This window comes from Salmo trutta, unplaced genomic scaffold (assembly GCF_901001165.1).
Source record: "Salmo trutta unplaced genomic scaffold, fSalTru1.1, whole genome shotgun sequence".
NCBI classification, from domain to species: Eukaryota; Metazoa; Chordata; class Actinopteri; order Salmoniformes; family Salmonidae; genus Salmo; species Salmo trutta.
Genome location: NW_021822911.1, coordinates 4,855,792 through 4,877,517, shown reverse-complemented (window position 1 = coordinate 4,877,517; position 21,726 = coordinate 4,855,792). Strand labels below are relative to the sequence as shown.

Below are 21,726 nucleotides of genomic sequence, written 5' to 3'. Positions count from 1 at the left end.
GACAACCTGCAGAAGACAGTCAGCTACATCTTGGAGCGATACATTTAAATGTAGGGGTCATTAAACAAAGGAACACAACACTTATTTGTTATAACTCATCGATATCATGTTAAAATCATTTGTGTGACATAAGGGAGATGAGGTTGCACGTCCTGTTAAAACTAACAGCTAAAAACCACACAGAATCTGGGAATAATGTGTACATCCCTGGTTAGAGGACAATTTGTAGAAAACAGCTAGATACATTTTGAAGTGTTGCATTTTGATTAAAGTGGGTCACCAACGTGGTAAGTGTAACAGAACTCTTTTTGTGTTAGTCACTTTTTGTTAAATCTCATATATAGTAACTCTCTCAATTCAGAGCCTGGATTTTCCCCCTGAGGCTAATATCATATCATGTTGAAATCAATAGAACAGGGGACAAACGTTTAGGGTTCTACATTGTGACATCATTAAAATACTCCTACTACAATGTTAAAACATTCTACAATGTGACATTAATTCATTGATATCATGAAACAACTCCTTTATGTATGTATTTTCTGATGTTTGGTCAGATAACTTTTATCAGAGTATCTCTTCCCACATTGATCACAGCTATAAGGTTTCTCTCCTGTGTGTGTTCTCTGGTGTGATATCAGGTTGCTTAGCTGAGAAAAACTGTTCCCACATTGATCACAGCTATAAGGCTTATCTCCTGTGTGTGTTCTCTGGTGTAAAGTCAGCTGGCCAGATGTAACAAAACTCTTCTCACATTGATCACAGCCATGAGGTTTCTCTCCTGTGTGTGTTCTCTGGTGTATCTTCAGATGGCTAGACGTAAAAAAAAAACTTCCCACGTTGATCACAGCTATACGGTTTCTCTCCCGTGTGTGTTCTCTGGTGTCGTGTCAGGTTGCTTGGCTAAGTAAAACTCTTCCCACATTGATCACAGCTATAAGGTTTATCTCCAGTGTGTGTTCTCTGGTGTGATATCAGGTTGCTTAGCTGAGTAAAACTGTTCCCACATTGATCACAACTATAAGGTTTCTCTCCTGTGTGTACTCGCTGGTGTATAATAAGATGGCTAGATGTAGTAAAACTCTTCCCACATTGATCACAGCTATGAGGTTTCTCTCCTGTGTGGATTCTCTGGTGTAATGTCAGCAGACCAGATCCAACAAAACTCTTGCCACATTGATCACAGTTATAGGGTTTCTGTCCTGTATGTATTCTCTGGTGCACTGTCAGATCGCCAGATTGACCAAAACTCTTCCCACATTGAGCACAGCTATAAGGTTTCTCTCCTGTGTGGATTCTCTGGTGTTGAGTCAGACTGCTAGACTCAGTAAAACTCTTCCCACATTGACCACAGATATAAGGTTTCTCTCCTGTGTGTGTTCTCTGGTGTAGTCATATGGCCAGATGTAGTAAAACTCTTCCCACATTGAGTACAGGTAAAAGGTTTCTCTCGTGTGTGGATTCTCTGATGAATTTTAATGCCTGCTGAGGAGGTGAATCTCTTCCCACAGTCAGAGCAGCAGTGAGTTCTCTTCCCTGTGGATCTCTGCTGGTGTTTCTTGGGGTGTTCTGATCTGAAGAGACTCTTCTCTGCCTTGTCAGCATCATGAGGTTGTTGAGGCTCCCCAGAGGACCCACGGTAGTCCCGTCTCTCTCCTGTGTGAACAACAAAGTCAGACAGATGGTTAAAGGCCCACAACAGCGGTAATCCACTGTAAAAGGTGATGCCAACAGCGTAGCCATGATGTTGTACAATAATTGACATCTGTAATGAATGTAAAAATTATTTGACAATTGTCTTAAATTTAGCAAGAATTGTCATATATTGTCTTGTTTTCACATTAGTAGTAACATCGATGATTGTAGGCTAAAAATAAGTTATTCATGTTGTTGAAACTCTAAGCAGTGTGCCAGACGACTTTTGGTCTCCAATATAGGCCCCTTTCTGTGCTTGCTAAAATTGCGGCACGAGGGCGATGCACATGCAATTTAGTGGTAGAAACTCCTCCCTGCTAATGAGGAAACCGATAGTTATTGATGTACTATATCTGCCTGGAGCAAAAAGGGTGAACAAAGATTTTAGTTTTTCACAATGTATTCTGAATGTGATTATTGGACAACTCAGGGGAGTGACCTCCATTTCCAGGTTTCTTATGAGTGCATTTCATACTACTTTGGATTAAAATTGTAAGGCTCGCTTGAATGTCCTGCTTAATATAATGTTTGTGTCGTCATCGCAAATCAACCGCTTTGTACTTAAAAAACACTTCAACCAGTAAAATGCTCTTTGGCTTTTCCATCAGCCTGACAATGAGGGTTTGTAAACTAAGTGTTTGGCAAATTGGCCCATAACTTCACCTAAGAATAACATAGACCTACTGTAGGACCCATAACTTCACCTAACAACAAATATACCCATGTCGTGATGTTTGTCATGTGACTGTCATTCAGAAAATGATTTCCTGGATCAGCTGATGATAGTTGAACATGTGACTAACTAAACAGCTACAGTATTAAGTATTATGTGTAATTATTGAAGAACCACATTAATGACAGTATCCATTTGGGTGTCATCAATAAAGTTAAGGTGACTCTAGGTTAAAACCATTGGATTTAGCAAACTCGGAAATGACTTAGGATTTCTGTGCCCATAAAACTGTTTTCCCAGCGTAACATAAGGAGACACTAAATGTTACATAGTTAGAGAGCATTTCAGAATACAAAAAAAACATAATATGACAAGGGTAACATTATGACTATAACTACTGTTCCCTGAAGGAGGGAAACTTGGTACAACATACTATTAAATCCACACGTTATGACTATAACTACTGTTCCCTGAAGGAGGGAAACTAGGTACAACATACTATTAAATCCGTGCCTCGCTGGAAGCCCCGCCTTCCACAGGTGATGAGCGTGAGACTCGGATTTATTCCTTAAATTGAATATCTCACTTCACCGACCCAGGAAGTGGCGGGGCCAAACAGGTGTTGTAACTCGTTCATAACTGGCACGCAGATCGGTAGAAATGGTAAGATAAATTGGCACTTCAAATGGAAATGAAAAAAGTTTGCCGGTTTTACCGGAAACTTCAGGAGCATAACATAGCATCCTCAAGTAATTTGTGTGTGTTAATTATTTAAATCAAACGCTTGAAGCATCAGTTCAGTTCAAGTTCTGCACATACAGTTGATTTTATTAAACACATGGGGTGTGTCTATATGAACAAATACACGTCATAACATTTCAACCAATCAATTGGTAGAAATAAAATACTATTTTTTATTTTTATTTGGGACAGCCCTAGAACATAGTGCATACAGACCCCTTCCCTTTTTACACATTTTGTTACGTTACAGCCTTATTCTGGTCACATTTTTTTTTAATGATCAATCTTCAGACAATACCTCATAATGACATCACAATACCCCATAAAATTCAGAAGAAAGTTTAGAAATGCTTGCATACCAGTAGACATGCCAGTAGGTTGTAACTCTCTATATCATGCCAGTAGACTACAGTAGGTTGTAACTCTCTAGGTCATGCCAGTAGGTTGTAACTCTCTAGGTCATGCCAGTAGGTTACAGTAGGTTACAGTAGGTTGTATCTCTCTAGGTCATGCCAGTAGGCTACAGTAGGTTGTAACTCTCTAGGTCATGCCAGTAGGCTACAGTAGGTTGTAACTCTCTAGGTCATGCCAGTAGGCTACAGTAGGTTGTAACTCTCTAGGTCATGCCAGTAGGCTACAGTAGGTTGTAACTATCTAGGTCATGCCAGTAGGTTACAGTAGGTTGTAACTCTCCAGGTCAGGCCAGTAGGTTACAGTAGGTTGTAACTCTCTAGGTCATGCCAGTAGGTTACAGTAGGTTGTAACTCTCTAGGTCATGCTAGTAGGTTATAGTAGGTTGTATCTCTCTAGGTCATGCCAGTAGGTTACAGTAGGTTGTAACTCTCTAGGTCATGCCAGTAGGTTACAGTAGGTTGTAACTCTCCAGGTCAGGCCAGTAGGTTACAGTAGGTTGTAACTCTCTAGGTCATGCCAGTAGGTTACAGTAGGTTGTAACTCTCTAGGTCATGCTAGTAGGTTATAGTAGGTTGTATCTCTCTAGGTCATGCCAGTAGGTTACAGTAGGTTGTAACTCTCTAGGTCATGCCAGTAGGTTACAGTAGGTTGTAACTCTCTACGTCATGCCAGTAGGTTATAGTAGGTTGTAACTCTCTAGGTCATGCCAGTAGGTTACAGTAGGTTGTAACTCTCTAGGTCATGCCAGTAGGCTACAGTAGGTTGTAACTCTCTAGATCATGCCAGTAGGTTACAGTAGGTTGTATCTCTCTAGGTCATGCCAGTAGGTTACAGTAGGTTTTATCTCTCTAGGTCATGCCAGTAGGCTACAGTAGGTTGTATCTCTCTAGGTCATGCCAGTAGGTTACAGTAGGTTGTAACTCTCTAGGTCATGCCAGTAGGTTACAGTAGGTTGTATCCCTCTAGGTCATGCCAGTAGGTTACAGTAGAGTGTATCTCGCTAGGTCATGCCAGTAGGCTACAGTAGGTTGTACCCCTCTAGGTCATGCCAGTAGGTTACAGTAGGTTCTATCTCTCTACGTCATGCCAGTAGGTTACAGTAGGCTGTATCCAAGTGGAAACAATTATCAACCCAATGTGGAAAGTGTTGAATTTGGTCAACAACAAAATGAATGGCTTATTTGCTACGTGAGGTTTACTTGATCTAACAGAAGTTTCGTAATGATTAAGTTATGTGGACACGTGACATACCGACAACTTTGATAAAACACTATAGGAGTTGTCTCCAGATCGCTATGCATATTCATGCTAGTAGCTTAGCATCTCTCTCCATTGAATACAGGCGGTTGACATCAACAACCCTCATAGAATATAAACAATAGATTACAATAATAAGATGTATCCACCAATCCAAAGACAGGATAGGTGGGAGCGAGACAACCCACAATGCTGCTTTGTGGACAACGACTCCCCTTGTCAGGACGGAGAGACATCTTGTCAGTATATCCATAATCTTTGGTGTAGCCAACCCAACTCTCACATGGCTCTATTGGGGGTCACGGTGTGTAGTAAAACATCACTACATTAAAATCACTACATGCCGTGGCCCCCTGTCTGCGGTCAGCAGATAGACCCTTCTCAAATATATATGTTAAGTCACTTTTTGGAAACGGAACGGAGAAAACAAGGGGTAGCTTGTTCTCTACGTGGTCTGATTCTAGACATATCAGTCATCATCCCAGGACCCTCCGTTGAAGAGGTATTGACGAGCCAACTCCGAATATCCAAAGTTAAAAACTAATTGAAGGTGATACTTACTGGTGTTACTCAGATCTCCTGTCTCCTCCTCTTCATCTTCCAATGTGACAGTAATCTCTCCTTCCTTCTTCACTCCAAAAACAGCATCATCCTCTTCTTCCTCTTGTTTAACTGTAACGTCTTTCTCTTCTTCTTTCACTGTAACAGCCTCACCCTCTACTTCTTGTTTTACTGAGACATCCTCCTCTTCCTTCTCCTGTTTCACGACAATGTTCAGTCCCAGAGCTTCTTTCTCCGTCCAGCAGACCTCCTCTTCTTTAACAGGAGGGGAGTAGTTTAGGGAGCTCATGTTCGGGGATGTTAGCTAGCTAGCTATCATTAGCGACTAGGCTAATGCTAACTTAACCAGCCAGCTACTATAGCTGACTAATAAACAATAACGTAATATTAAATAGGTTAACAAGTAGATACGACAGAAGTGTGTCTGAAACACAGTAGCTAATATAGACCGAAAGCGTATAAATAGCTTGAATCTTTCGGCTATGTTGGCTAGCAAGCTACCGAGGTGGTTGACGAGCTGTTTATGAAGAACCGTCCACTAGATTATACGTCACGCTGCAGCATCGCCTGAAAGACGCACATCGCCGTCTGCTGACTGGAGGGAAACGCAGTTGACGATCACATTTTATATTCAGACTAAGATTATTTTACATGGATTTAATTAAATAATACTATTATATTGAGACATACAAAGACCTGAATGTGTTGATTGATTAGTGCGAATCATTTTTTTTTACTACAGCACATTTAAGGCAGTTTCATTCAGTCAAACAACATCTAAATAAGTAGCCAGCTACTGTAGGTCTATACTGCTCCTACATGGTTTAACAATACATCATGTGGGACTTTAAGGTAATGCTGTTGGTGTGACGTATAATGTAGTGGACGGAACTCTTCTTTCAACAGTAGCAACAGTTATTCAGCCTCCTCGGTAGCTCGCTAGACAAAATAGCCGAACCAACAAAGCTCTTTAGACGCTTTCGTGTATATTAGCCACTGTGTTTTAAACCCACTTCTGTCGTCTAGTTAGTTATCCGATTTCATTTCAGATTTACGGTGTTGTTATTATTCAGCTAGCGGGCTGGTTAAGTTAGCATTAGCCTAGCTAGCTAACATCTCCGACCATGAGGTCACTAAGCTACTCTCCTCCTGCTAAAGAAGAGATCTGCTGGACAGAGAAAGAGGGTATAATATTCATATGTGTAAACATACTGAATTACAATTGGATGCATTTTACCGTCGTATCATACTGTGCTATGATTGGTTAAGACCACACAGATGGTTAGGTCATGGTCAGTTGATCATGGTTGGAGATAGGTGAACATGCCATTTGTAGCTAGCTAACAAAGAGATACGTTAAGAAATATCCTGTAGTTCTGCATTTTATTATTTTGTACAAAGCATCCAAAACAAGACACTACCCACAATGCACTATGTGCTACTGAGTTTGTATACTAGCTCGGTATCTAGCTCCCGCTTGCAAAAGTTAGCCACACCTCATGCTTTCATATACTGTGTGGTTGTGATATCTAGTGGGAACGCATTAGCACGGTAGGCTCTGGTGCCTTGTTGTCAGTAGGGATGTTACTTTTGATACCGGAGCAACGAGGCCTGCGTCCAAATCGCTAAACTGTAAACTTCAAAGCAGTGTACCTATGCCTGTATCACTTTATCAGCAGCACGTCATCAATGGCGTCTGAAGCTTCATTTAATCGAACAACCACCTGATTGGTTTGGTATTGGGCTTGTTCAACACTGCAGGCGACTGCAGACTGCCTGATCTACAAATCACCTTACATCATAAATAACTACTCATTATTCATAAATCAGTCACCATTTACCCACAATGCAGCATGGATTTGATTCTCTCGAACACGGCCAGTGGTTTAGTAGATGACATAAAGGCTATGCTGCTACGGTGTGGGACATCATCTATAATAATGACATAAAGGCTATGCTGCTACGGTGTGTGGGATGTCATCTATAATAATGACATAAAGGCTATGCTGCTACGGTGTGGGACATCATCTATAATAATGACATAAAGGCTATGCTGCTACGGTGTGGGACATCATCTATAATAATGACATAAAGGCTATGCTGCTACGGTGTGGGACGTCATCTATAATAATGACATAAAGGCTATGCTGCTACGGTGTGGGATGTCATCTATAATAATGACATAAAGGCTATGCTGCTACGGTGTGGGACGTCATCTATAATAATGACATAAAGGCTATGCTGCTACGGTGTGGGATGTCATCTATAAAAATGTGACTGTTCTAAATTCTATGTTGCTCAAACCTGTTGAACCTACATTACCATTCAAAAGTTTGGGCTCAATTAGAAATGTCCTTGTTTTCCATGAAAACATACATGAAATTAGTTGCAAAATGAATAGGAAATATAGTCAAGATGTTGACAAGGTTATAAATAATGATTTATAATTGGAATAATAATTTTGTCCCTCAGACTTTGCTTTCGTCAAAGAATCCTCCATTTAAAGCAATTACAGCCTTGCAGACCTTTTGGCATTCTAGTTGTCAATTTGTTGAGGTAATCTGAAGAGATTTCACCCCATGCTTCCTGAAGCACCTCCCACAAGTGTGATTGGCTTGATGGGGACTTCTTACGTATCATACGGTCAAGCTGCTCACCACAACAGCTCAATAGGGTTAAGATCCAGTGACTGTGCTGACCACTCCATTATAGACAGAATACCAGCTGACTGCTTCTTCCCTAAATAGTTCTTGCATAGTTTGGAGCTGTGCTTTGGGTCATTGTCCTGTTGTAGGAGGAAATTGGCTCCAATTAAGCACAGTCCACAGGGTATGGATTTGGGCTTTGCAAAATGGAGTGATAGCCTTCCTTTTTCAAGATCCCTTTCACCCTGTATAAATCTCCCACTTTACCACCGCCAAAGCACCCCCAGACCATCACATTCCTTCCACCATGATGACAGAAGGCGTCAAGCACTCCTCCAGCATCTTTTCATTTTTTCTGCATCTCACAAATGTTCTTGTTTGTGATCCGAACACCTCAAACTTAGATTCGTCTGTCCATAACACTTTTTTCCAATCTTCCTCTGCCCAATGTCTGTGTTATTTTGCCCATCTTAATCTTTTCTTTTTTTAAACGGTCTGAGATATGGATTTTTCTTTGCAACTCTGCCTAGAAGGCCAACATCTCGGAGTCGCCTCTTCACTGTTGACATTGAGACTGATGTTTTGCGGGTACTATTTGATAAAGCTTCCAGTTGAAAACTTGCGAGGCGTCTGTTTCTCAAATTAGAAACTAACGTGCTTGCCTTGGACTTGGTGAGGAAACCTGCATGGAACTGCCATATTTCGCTGAGGGAATATCTACCAAGTAGTGAGTAACCGCAACGTGAGGTGCTTCAGAATATTTTTGGGTGTCTTCATTTTTTTTTTAGCTCCAACGCGCGCCAACGGTTTATTTAAGCAAACTTGAAATAATTTGGACTCATTGGGGTTTATTATTTTTTTATTTCTTTTGTTGTGTTGTTGTGTTTCTTTTGTTGTGTCTGAAAATGTATTTGTGTTTGATGTTTTAATACACATATGGAACGTAATGTATATTGCCTTGGTGGAGTCATTGATTGTTTCAATTTAATTTAATGCATGGGATGGTCTATCCTGATTCAATAACAGAAACCTATAATCATTTCATCTGAAGTTAATACCCTATTGTCATAACCCTAGATAGTTTACAATAGGAATTCTTATTGGAGATGTCCTTCTCACCTAACATCCCATGCTGCTGAGATACTCTGCATAAGTTAATATTGTGAGAGTCATATTCGAGCCTGGTGAGAGGGTTACACACAGCTAACACAGTTAGCACAGTTAGCACAGCTAGCACAACTAGCACAGCTGGCACAGCTAACACAGCTACCACAGCTACCACAGCTAGCACAGCTACCACAGCTAACACAGCTAGCACAGCTAGCACAGCCAACACAGATAGCACAGCCAACACAATCAAAGGAAGGCAAATGCTCACTGGCTTCCCTTGCCTTCAACGCTACAGGCAGCAACAATGTTATACTCTTTATGACCAGACAGCATCAGACAGGACTGAGACAGACTGTTTCACTGTCCAGACAGCATCAGACAGGACTGAGACTACCCCAAAGACAACGTGTGTGAAGCAAGAGCTTCCTGTGACAACCGGAAGTTGTTAAAAACAGCCTAGATCTATTGTCATATGGCCACCTGCAGATAGTGAAAATTACGCAACTCAACCATGTGTCATTCAGTCAATTATTAAGGTAGAGACTTCTTATTCAGGATTCTGTTTATGTCTACCCCAAAGACAACGTGTGTTGAGTAAGAACTTCCTGTGACAACCGGAAGTGGTTAAAAACAGCCTAGAGCTTTTGTCATATTTCAACATGATGGAGAGTAAAGTCAGTCAGGAGTCCCTGACCTTGTCTTCTCTCAAGAAGATGTCTGGTAGGCCCATTTAAATACCTTTTTTGGACATTTCAAGATAGCAGATGTTTGAGTTGGGTCTATTAACACAGCTGTGAGTTGTTATTTTTTTCATTTTTTCATTTTTGACAAAATGAGCAGTCCTGGAAGTGACAGATTTTGACTCATATTGAGTGATAAGACTGAGCTATTTAGAAAATCCCTTAGCCTTTCGACTAATTTTGGGTTAGTTGGACTAATTTTGGGTTAGTTCTCTCAAGAAGAACTAACCAATCTCAACATGACAGAAAGTAAGACAGGGAAACCAATCTCAAAATGACAGAAAGTAAGACAGGAGAACCTATTTCAACATGACAGAGAGTCAGTCAGGAGTTCCTGACCTTATCTTCTCTCAAGAAGATGTCTGGTAGGCCCATTTAAATACCTTTTTTGGACATTTCAAGATAGCAGATGTTTGAGTTGGGTCTATTAACACAGCTGTGTGTTGTTAATTTTTTCATTTTTTCATTTTTGACAAAATGAGCAGTCCTGGAAGTGACAGATTTTGACTCATATTGAGTGATAAGATTGAGCTATTTAAAAACACTTTTTCAACATTTCAAGATAGCAGTTAGTTCAGTTTGATCTTATTAAAGACAGCTGTATCATTTTTTTATTCATTTTGACATATTGTTTGGGACCACTTTTTTTGCTCTGTTTGAAGGCTGTCAGCTTCTTCTCAGGAGGAGAATCACTTAGCCTTTCAACTAATTTTCAAATGATATTATGCCTATTTAAAAACACTTTTTCAACATTTCAAGATAGCAGTTAGTTCAGTTTGATCTTATTAAAGACAGCTGTATCATTTTTTTATTCATTTTGACATATTGTTTGGGACCAGTTTTTTTGCTCTGTTTGAAGGCTGTCAGCTTCTTCTCAGGAGGAGAATCACTTAGCCTTTCAACTAATTTTCAAATGATAGGATGCCTATTTAAAAACACTTTTTCAACATTTCAAGATAGCAGTTAGTTCAGTTTGATCTTATTAAAGACAGCTGTATATTCATTTTTTTGACCCAAAAATATTCTATGTTCACGCCCACTTTTTTTGCACTATGTTTGAAGGCTGTCAACTTCTTGTCAGGAGGAGAATCACTTAGCCTTTCAACTAATTTTCAAATGATAGGATGCCTATTTAAAAACACTTTTTCAACATTTCAAGATAGCAGTTAGTTCAGTTTGATCTTATTAAAGACAGCTGTATCATTTTTTTATTCATTTTGACATATTGTTTGGGACCACTTTTTTTGCTCTGTTTGAAGGCTGTCAGCTTCTTCTCAGGAGGAGAATCACTTAGCCTTTCAACTAATTTTCAAATGATAGGATGCCTATTTAAAAACACTTTTTCAACATTTCAAGATAGCAGTTAGTTCAGTTTGATCTTATTAAAGACAGCTGTATCATTTTTTTATTCATTTTGACATATTGTTTGGGACCACTTTTTTTGCTGTTTGAAGGCTGTCAGCTTCTTCTCAGGAGGAGAATCACTTAGCCTTTCAACTAATTTTCAAATGATAGGATGCCTATTTAAAAACACTTTTTCAACATTTCAAGATAGCAGTTAGTTCAGTTTGATCTTATTAAAGACAAATGAATCCACTGTGTCTGCCTTTCCACTGTGAAGACAGGTTCTTCTGCCCCCTGCTGTCTGTTGATGGTACTACTACTAGACACAGCGGCAGAATATATTAAACTAGACATTTGTTTTCATCTCAAAACCAGAGAGCAACCGCTGTCCGGTGAAGTCCACACAAAGCGTATTGCATGTAACCAAACAGTTAGGTGACCTGCAGCACGGTCAAAGCAAAATATATGTTTCAGACGTTTTAGGGACGACAAAACGACTATTGCTTTAAAACGACACAGAGAGTTCAGCACCTACAGTTACGATCTGTCTTTAATTTTGCCCTTTTTTAAAACCATAAACTTGGATTAGCACAGCTAACACAGCTAGCACAGCTAACACAGTTAGCACAGCTAGCACAGCTAACACAGCTAACACAGTTAGCACAGCTAAAACGGCTTACACAGCTAACACCGCTAACACAGTTAGCACAGCTAGCACAGCTAACACAGCTAACACCGCTAACACAGTTATCACAGCTAACACAGCTAACACAGCTAACACAGCTAGCACAGCCAACACAATCAAAGGAAGCCAAATGCTCACTGGCTTCCCTTGCCTTCAACGCTACGGGCAGCAACAATGTTATACTCTTTATGACCAGACAGCATCAGACAGGACTGAGACAGACTGTTTCACTGTCCAGACAGCATCAGACAGGACTGAGACAGACTGTTTCACTGACCGGACAGCATCAGACAGGACTGAGACAGACTGTTTCACTGACCGGACAGCATCAGACAGGACTGAGACAGACTGTTTCACTGACCAGACAGGACTGAGACAAACTGTTTCACTTATCAGACAGGACTGAGACAGACTATTTCACTGACCAGACAGCATCAGACAGGACTGAGACTACCCCAAAGACAACGTGTGTGAAGCAAGAGCTTCCTGTGACAACCGGAAGTTGTTAAAAACAGCCTACAGCTATTGTCATATGGCCACCTGCAGATAGTGAAAATTACGCAACTCAACCATGTGTCATTCAGTCAATTATTAAGGTAGAGACTTCTTATTCAGGATTCTGTTTATGTCTACCCCAAAGACAACGTGTGTTGAGTAAGAACTTCCTGTGACAACCGGAAGTGGTTAAAAACAGCCTAGAGCTTTTGTCATATTTCAACATGACGGAGAGTAAAGTCAGTCGGGAGTCCCTGACCTTGTCTTCTCTCAAGAAGATGTCTGGTAGTCCCATTTAAATACCTTTTTTGGACATTTCAAGATAGCAGATGTTTGAGTTGGGTCTATTAACACAGCTGTGAGTTGTTATTTTTTTCATTTTTTCATTTTTGACAAAATGAGCAGTCCTGGAAGTGACAGATTTTGACACATATTGAGTGATAAGACTGAGCTATTTAGAAAATCCCTTAGCCTTTCGACTAATTTTGGGTTAGTTGGACTAATTTTGGGTTAGTTCTCTCAAGAAGAACTAACCAATCTCAACATGACAGAAAGTAAGACAGGGAAACCAATCTCAACATGACAGAAAGTAAGACAGGCGAACCTATTTCAACATGACAGAGAGTCAGTCAGGAGTCCCTGACCTTATCTTCTCTCAAGAAGATGTCTGGTATTCTATGTTCACGCCCACTTTTTTTGCACTATGTTTGAAGGCTGTCAACTTCTTGTCAGGAGGAGAATCACTTAGCCTTTCAACTAATTTTCAAATGATAGGATGCCTATTTAAAAACACTTTTTCAACATTTCAAGATAGCAGTTAGTTCAGTTTGATCTTATTAAAGACAGCTGTATCATTTTTTTATTCATTTTGACATATTGTTTGGGACCACTTTTTTTGCTATGTTTGAAGGCTGTCAGCTTCTTCTCAGGAGGAGAATCACTTAGCCTTTCAACTAATTTTCAAATGATAGGATGCCTATTTAAAAACACTTTTTCAACATTTCAAGATAGCAGTTAGTTCAGTTTGATCTTATTAAAGACAGCTGTATTATTTTTTTATTCATTTTGACATATTGTTTGGGACCACTTTTTTTGCTATGTTTGAAGGCTGTCAGCTTCTTCTCAGGAGGAGAATCACTTAGCCTTTCAACTAATTTTCAAATGATAGGATGCCTATTTAAAAACACTTTTTCAACATTTCAAGATAGCAGTTAGTTCAGTTTGATCTTATTAAAGACAAATGAATCCACTGTGTCTGCCTTTCCACTGTGAAGACAGGTTCTACTGCCCCCTGCTGTCTGTTGATGGTACTACTACTAGACACAGCGGCAGAATAAATTAAACTAGACATTTGTTTTCATCTCAAAACCAGAGAGCAACCGTTGTCCGGTGAAGTCCACACAAAGCGTATTGCATGCCGGGCTATAGTGACCATCCAGCCAGGACGGTGTGTGCCAGCCCTGAGCTCCAGATCTCCGGTACGCCTCCATAGCCCAGTACGTCCTGTTCCTGCTCCTCGCACTAGCCCTGAGGTGCGTGTCACTAGTCTGGCGCCTCCAAAGCCAGTCCCACGCATCAGGCCTCCAGTGCGCCTGCCCAGTCCAGTATGTCCTGTTCCTGCTCCTCGCACTAGCCCGGCGCCTCCAAAGCCATTCCCACGCATCAGGCCTCCAGTGCGCCTGCTCAGTCCAGTACGTCCTGTTTCTGCTCCTCGCACTAGCCCTGTGGTGCGTGTTACTAGTCTGGCGCCTCCAAAGCCAGCCCCACGCATCAGGCCTCCAGTGCGCATTCCCCGTCCAGATCTTCCGGCGACAGTTCCCCGTCCAGAGCTTCCGGCGATAGTTCCCCGTTCTGAGCTTCCGGCAACAGTTCCCCGCCCGGAGCTTCCGGCGACAGTTTACAGTCCGGAGCCTGCAGAGACGGCCTACAGTCCGGAGCCTGCAGAGACGGCCTACAGTCCGGAGCCTGCAGAGACGGCCTACAGTCCGGAGCCGGCAGAGACGGCCTACAGTCCGGAGCCGGCAGAGACGGCCTACAGTCCGGAGCCGGCAGAGACGGCCTACAGTCCGGAGCCGGCAGAGACGGCCTACAGTCCGGAGCCGACAGAGATGCTCCCCAGCCAGGTGTCTGCAGCGACGCTCCCCAGCCAGGAGTCTCCAGCGACGCTCCCCAGCCTAGAGTCTACGGAACGGGAGCTACGCCCAGAGCCACCTCCGTGGGGGGAGGATTGGGAAGGGGGGGTGTAGCACAGGAACCGTCCTTGACGGTGGCCACCCTCCCTTCCCTCCCTTTAAGTTTGGGGTTGTTTTTGTGGGTTTTTTTTGTTTGAGGTGCATTTCGGGGTCTGCACCTTTGGGGGGGAGGGTGCTGTCACGTCCTGACCAGTAAAAGGGGTTATTTGTTATTGTAGTTTGGTCAGGGCGTGGCAGGGGGTGTTTGTTTTGGGTGATGTTCTATGTTTGTGTTGACTGCTATGTAGGTTAAATGTACACTTCAAATGCAGCTGTCCTACAACATATCTGTACCTTCTTCTTGATCCCAATTGCATTGTGTCCATGTTCTGTCCTAAAACAATTTCAAAGGAAGAGAAAATGTGTCAAAGAATAGTCTTACAAGCATTAATATATATATATATATTAAATAAATATTGAAAGATAAATGGCATCGACAAATAATATAATGTAAAATGGAATAACATATTGGAGAAAGCACTAGCCAATACAGTACTGCCATACAGTAACAGTATTGCCATACAGCCCTAACAATTCCAAAATGGGATAGTATTGTACATGTAATGTTACCAAAATGGGATAGTATTGTACATGTAATGTTTCCAAAATGGGATAGTATTGTCCATGTAACGTTTCCTAAATGGGATAGTATTGTACATGTAACGTTTCCTAAATGGGAAAGTATTGTACATGTAACGTTTCCAAAATGGCATTGTATTGTACATGTAATGTTTCCAAAATGGGACAGTATTGTCCATGTAACGTTATGCCCCCTTGTGAGTTAATAGTATTGCATGCTGTAGCAGGCTATATAAAGAGGAAGACCTCCATTGACGATTTAGTACGTTGTAACATCTCGTCTGGACAGGTCATCGTCCTTAGTTAGCTTCGTTAACTAACTAACTAACTAACGTTAGCTAGGTCATTACCACAAAAGTGAGAACTGCTCTAGATTGGAAACTCACATTAATGAGTGTAAAGCCATGTTGGCTTAATGGAAACGATATACAATATATGGGAAAGAATATAGTTGAGGAAATAATCCAAACCTAGTTGTGCCTAGTTAGGACATAACGTTAGCTAACTAGCTAACGGTACTGTACTGTAGCTCATACAACGCCGACGGTCAAACCCGGCTTTCTAATATTTACATTCATTAACTATAGTAACGTTATGGAAGATATTCACAGAAAACCATCATTGTCTTCGTTATTCATTATTAGTATGTTATATTATTATAATAAATGATTTCGAGACATATTCAGAGACAAACATCAACCCAACTTAACCTTTTTAACTGTTGTCGCATCCAAACTTGTCACCATCGTTTTCAGTTGTAATTGCGAAGTTCCCGGAAGAAGTCCAGCAACAACGGAGGTTCCTCGATGAACCCGCCTTCTAACAAGTTCTTTGAAGAACCTTTTGGGGCTGTTTTTCATTGACCAAGAACCCTACGGTTCTTAGGGGATCTGAGAACAACTCCAGTTGAACCCTTCATTTTTAGAGTGTAGTCGGCTCTATTTACTCTCAGATTCAAACATGATGATTAGTATCAACGATCAAGTCAGCTGCTGCTGCTCCAATACAGTATGAGGTGAGACGGTGAACTGATGTTGAACTGGGCAGTCAGCTGCTGCTGCTCCAATACAGTATGAGGTGAGACGGTGAACTGATGTTGAACTGGGCAATCAGCTGCTGCTGCTCCAATACAGTATGAGGTGAGACGGTGAACTGATGTTGAATCATAATGATTAAGTTAATTAAAATGTGAAATTTGTGAAACGGTAAAAAAATAGTATATGGCATATTAAATATATCACTCTATTGTTATCATATAGAAACATCATGGAATATTGTACATCATATTAAATATATTACTGTATTGTTATCATATAGAAACATCATGGAATATTGTACATCATATTAAATATATTACTCTATTGTTATCATATAGAAACATCATGGAATATTGTACATCATATTAAATATATTACTGTATTGTTATCATATAGAAACATCATGGAATATTGTACATTATATGCCCATCAACATACATTATTGTTTCATTCAATTTCACATAAATAAGGATATTTAATATTTTCAAGTTCAGAAGTCAGAACCCATCACCTGCTATGTAAAAGAGACAGAATAATGCACAATGGTCAATGCTATCCGGGATCCTTGGGACATCCCTACCCTAAACCCTAACCTTAACCCCTAACCTTAACCATTTTAAATGTCAACTTTAACGGGCTAGGGACGTCCCAAGGATGTATCTCTACCTGGAAATACATGATCTAAGTGATTGATAGTTGGTATTCAGCAGTCATAAAGCCTTATTTACTTTAATGAACTACTAAAATAGTGATTTTGTCAGACAGCATAGACAGCAGCTCTACACTTTATTGAGTGACTGATCCATTCATCCTTCCATCCCTCCTCAGCCTTCCTCTCCTCTGAAGACCCAGTGAGGGTGGAGCTCAGTCAGAGAGCTGTTGAGGGACTGGTTAGGAAGAACACTTCTACAGCCAGAGAGGTGAGAGGTCACACATGGTTTGGATGGTAAATATTTATGTCCCCTTAGTGGTTCATCGCGTCAGCAAAAGGGAATATGTTCCATCATCCATGTTTATTTACATTAGTGCAAATTGTCCACTGATATGGGTGTAATTTCTCATCCCTTTTGGCTGTGTGAATGTTAATCCTGGTCGATATGCAGCTTGGAGTGATCAGATGACAGAAGTCACATTTAGGTGCCAGGTGTAACTGAGGCCATAGATGCTCCATATCCATTACTTTGAGTGTTTTATATAATATGACTAAATGTGTTTCTTTCTATGTTGCAGGGGCAGTCAAGAAATGGAACAGCAAGGCCACAGAACATGACATAATCAGAGCTGTGGGAGACCACCTCAAGCCCCTGGTAGAGCCGGGGGTGGTGTTTACCACTCCACCACGCCTTCAGCAGGCTGGAAAAGTGGGATTGATCTATTTGATCCATTTGTTTGTTTCAGTTCTCAGTAGTTGAATCCTCTGATGTATTGTTGAGTTCAACATTTTTCATTTTCAACAAATGAACTGGTTGGTTGAAAAGTGATAAACATGCATACCATTTGCACTATATTGACAGTAGAAGATATACTGAATTTATACTGTTTTTCATACTAAGAACGACCAATATGTGTTGCTTTTGCACATATTTGTTAATTGGTTTTGCAAGTCTGTTGATTGGTCGATCATTAGGTTAATTTGTTTTGCAATATGTTCAAATCAAGCTTTATTTATACAGCACATTTCAGACATGGATGCAACTAAATGGCTTCACTGGGGAGAAAAACAATGAAAATAAACAAATATTTAGTACACAACAAAACATAAGAGGATAAAAAAGTAAATTAACAACTTAAAGACTTATGGGCACCTTAAAGAAATTCCATTGATTAAAATATTAATTGGGTGCAATATCCAACCCAAAATATAAGCTTGTTTTTTAGGAGGGGCTCTGAAAGACACTATGGGGGTGTCCACTGGAAGTTGACTAGTAACAACAACTGGGACCTAAAAGACACCCACCATGAGACCCACTAAATCTGCCCAAGAAGAGGCAAACAAAAGAAAAACCCACACCAAACTTAAAGACAGGAAGCAAACCAAAAAGGTGGAGCAACTAAAGGTGTTGACTCTCCACATGTATCAGTACAACTGGAGCACTGGGCCAGACACTCTTAAATAGAACCTGGACCAGCTCAGGTGAAACACCTTCCCACTAACGAGATGGACAAGCCAGCACAGGTGTAACACATACTGACTAACGAGGTGACACCAATCAGTGCGTCCTACGTGCTAACGAGCTAGACGTGCTAACGAGCTAGACGTGCTAACGAGCTACACGTGCTAACGAGCTAGACGTGCTGACGAGCTAGACGTGCTAACGAGCTAGACCTGCTAACGAGCTAGACGGGCTAACGAGCTAGACGTGCTAACGGAGCTAGACGTGCTAACGAGCTAGACGTGCTAACGAGCTAGACGTGCTAACGAGCTAGACGTGCTAACGGGCTAACGAGCGAGACGTGCTAACGAGCTAGACGTTCTAACGAGCTAGACGTGCTAACGGGCTAGACGGGCTAACGAGCTAGACGTGCTAACGAGCTAGACGTGTTAACGAGCTAGACGTGCTAACGAGCTAGACGGGCTAACGCGCTAGATGTGCTAACGAGCTAGACGTGCTAACGAGCTAGACGTGCTAACGAGCTAGACGTGCTAACGAGCTATACGTGCTAAAGTCCAACCTCAAAACATAAATGGAAAAACCAAAGCCTGTAACACCTTCCCCCTTAAGACAACAAATATATCCTACATTTTTGTTGGACAAGTTTGCTCACCATCAACAGAAAACAACTTCCATTTCACATTATAATCAACTACAATGCTTCACCTTTACCAATATAAACATGGTGTCTACTGGATGTCAACAATTAAAAACAACAAAAAACACGTATTCATATAACATTTTCTTTCTATAGAATCCTGAAACTCACTAGCTTCTAGAACTAGCTCCTTAATATCCGTAGTAACTTTCCACCTCACTGCAGAGCGTCTCTCTCTTTTCAGGGTTCACTAGATAGGCATGTTGTTGGATCGGGCCCAGTCCCCAATGTCATGCTCTAGTACATTTGGGTTGGCACATCTGAGAATGAACTCAGATATTCTAAAAGTAGGGCAGCAATGTCAATATAATTGTACCAAAAATTGTCAGTTGGTTGCATAAATAATTATGATTACTAAATCTTACATGAATATTAAACATGAAATATAAAAACCAAATGTTTGTTAATATGTATTAGCAAAAATTCACTTAATGGTGAGGCATAAAATGTATCTTTTGTCAGGCTTAATGTTTGAGTCATGCTTCTTCAGTAGTGGAATAAAGACAATTAGTACTTGAATGTTGTAAATAATAAATACTGGAGTGATGTAGGATTGTTAATATAATTGATTATTGTACTGTGACTATGTGTATAGGCTGTAAGTATGTTGAAATTAAATTGTTTTCTTTTCAACTAAAACCAAACTTATATTGTACATCGGGCATAGTCTTATTTTCAACGACATTTTGCTAGGTGAGATATCCCCAATGTCACAGTTTTAACGTGTCCAAATCAATAGTCCAAATGCAGAAACAGTTTGTGATAAATTGAAAACCTAAAACATAAAATGTAACACAAACATCTGCCACAATAATCATATTACTTGTATTATTTAAAACAAGCACCTTATAAAACTGCACAAGCACCAGAAACGCTGTTGTTTTGACAAGTAGCAATAAATCACTGATATCGATTAGGGGTGAAATCAGGTTGTACGTGATGTTGAAACTAACACAACTAAAAAAACACATGGAAATGGGAGATATATTTTACCTCACTGATTAGAGGACAACCTGCAGAAGACAGTCAGCTACATTTTGGAGTGATGCATTTAAATTTAGAGGTCGCTAAACAAAGGAACACTTACTTGTCATAACTCATCGATATCATGTTGAAATCAATTGCGCGAGAGGAGGGAGATGAGGTTGCACGTCCTGTTAAAACTAACAACTCAAAAACCACACGGAATCTGGGAATAATGTGTACATCACTGGTTAGAGGACAATTTGTAGAAAGCAGCTAGCTACATTTTGAAGTGTTGCATTTTGATTCAAGTGCTTCACCAATGTGGTAAGTGTAACACAGCTCTTTTTTTGTGTTCGTCACTTTTTGTTAAATCACATAAATAGTACTCTTCCATTTCAGAGCCTTGATTTTCCCCCTGAGGCTAATATCCATATCATGTTGAAATCAATAGAACAGGGGACAAACGTTTAGGGTTCTACATTGTGACATCATTAATATACTCCTACTACAATGTTAAAACATTCTACATTGTGACATCATTAAAATACTCCTTCTACAATGTTAAAACATTCTACATTGTGACATCATTAAAATACTCCTACTACAATGTTAAAACATTCTACATTGTGACATTATATCATTGATATCATGAAACAACTCCTTCATGTATTTTCTGATGTTTGATCAGATGTCTTTTATCGGAGTATCTCTTGTTACATTGACCACAGCTATAAGGTTTTTCTCCCGTGTGTGTTCTTTGGTGTGATGTCAGCTGGCTAAAAGTAGTAAAACTCTTCCAACATTGATCACAGCTATAAGATTTCTCTCCTGTGTGTGTTCTCTGGTGTGATGTCAGATGGCCAGATTGACCAAAACTCTTCCCACATTGACCACAGCTATAAGGTTTCTCTCCTGTGTGTGTTCTCTGGTGTATCTTCAGTTCGCCAGATTGAACAAAACTCTTGCCACATCGAGTACAGCTATAAGATTTCTCTCCTGTGTGTCTTCTCTGGTGTATCTTCAGTTCGCCAGATTGAACAAAACTCTTCCCACATTGAGTACAGCTATAGGGTTTCTCTCCTGTGTGTCTTCTTTGGTGTATCGTCAGATGGTTAGATTTTAAAAAAAACTTCCCACATCGAGTACAGCTATAGGGTTTCTCTCCTGTGTGTGTTCTCTGGTGAAGAGTCAGATTGCGCAAGCAAGTAAAACTCTTCCCACACTCATCACAGATATACGGTTTCTCTCCTGTGTGTATTCTCTGGTGTGATATCAGGCTGCTTCGATGAGTAAAACTCTTCCCACATTGATCACAGCTAAAAGGTTTCTCTCCTGTGTGTGTTCTCTGGTGGAATTTCAGGCTGGTTGAATGAGTAAAACTCTTCCCACATTGATCACAGCTATAAGTTTTCTCTCCTGTGTGTGTTCTTTGGTGTACAATAAGATGGCTAGATGTATCAAAACTCTTCCCACATTGATTACAGCAATAAGGTTTCTCTACTGTGTGTGTTCTCTGATGAATTTTAATGCCTGCTGATGAGGTGAATCTCTTCCCACAGTCAGAGCAGCAGTGAGTTCTCTTCCCTGTGGGTCTCTGCAGGTGTTTCTTGAGGAGTTCTGATCTGGAGAGACTCTTCTCTGACTTGTCAGCATCATGAGGTTGTTGAGGCTCCCCAGAGGATCCACGATAGTCACGTCTCTCTCCTGTGGGAACAACAAAGTCAGACAGATGGTTAAAGGCC

The 21,726-nt window shown here is 40.6% G+C and overlaps 1 pseudogene; it reads right to left on the bottom strand.

Annotated features, from left to right (window-relative positions):
- Positions 1-903: 903 nt before the first annotated feature.
- Positions 904-21,407, bottom strand: LOC115186418 (zinc finger protein 271-like; annotated as a pseudogene).
- Positions 21,408-21,726: the final 319 nt, after the last annotated feature.